Source organism: Nansenia antarctica, assembly GCF_963989245.1.
Source record: "Nansenia antarctica genome assembly, chromosome: 7".
In the NCBI taxonomy this organism is placed as follows: Eukaryota; Metazoa; Chordata; class Actinopteri; order Argentiniformes; family Microstomatidae; genus Nansenia; species Nansenia antarctica.
In genome coordinates, this window is record NC_137677.1 from 10,188,989 (window position 1) to 10,189,819 (window position 831).

Genomic DNA, 831 nt, shown 5'->3' on the forward strand with positions numbered 1-831 from the left:
CCTATCCTATTTTAACAGCCTTTTTTCCACAGCCATTAAATAGGTTTCCTATCAGCCCTACACACGTTGAAGTCGCACTACACTGTCACTAAACTGAAGTGAACGTCCACTGTGGTACTGAAAGCAAGCACATTCTCCTTTTGACCGACCGTCCACTCACACAGCCCAGCCCTAAGCCCTCCCTCCCTTATCTCCTCCCGACCAATGGGGAACGGAGTGGGCTTGGCTCAGGGATACATCGGGCGTTTTGACAGTGCTAGAGAGCAAGCGAGAGAAAGATCGCTCACACTCACACACATAACGGTCCACTGGAATACAAGAGGCGACGCACTGAGTCGAGCGCATCAGCCGCTCCAACCAAAGTGCGTCTTTTCAACCAAACCCCCCCCCCAAAAAACTGTTTGCGGAACATCGGTTTGTTTGTTTGTTTGTTTTCTATTACGCGAGTCACTTTGTAGATTGTGTGCATGCATGAATGTACCTTATATTGCTTTTGAAGAATCTCATCCATCTCAACAACTTATTTTTTTTCTGGGGGGGGAAAACATACATTATTTTTTTCTCTGGGGGGAAAAAACAAAATATGAAATTCACCTGGAAGGTAGCGTTTCGTTTTGTCATCACTTGAATGAGCAGCGCGCTCTGTTCATTACTGTCCGCGGTGAAGCAACTTCCATTTGGATTGTACTTATACCTTATACACCCAAGGATCGCCTCTGGAAGGATGCGGCTTTGAGAGAGAGAGAGAAAGAAAGAGGGAGTCGTTCAGGTGGATGTCAGTCGCTGTTTCCTCCAAGTTGCCGTACCCAAGTGGCCGTTCATCCCGTGTCC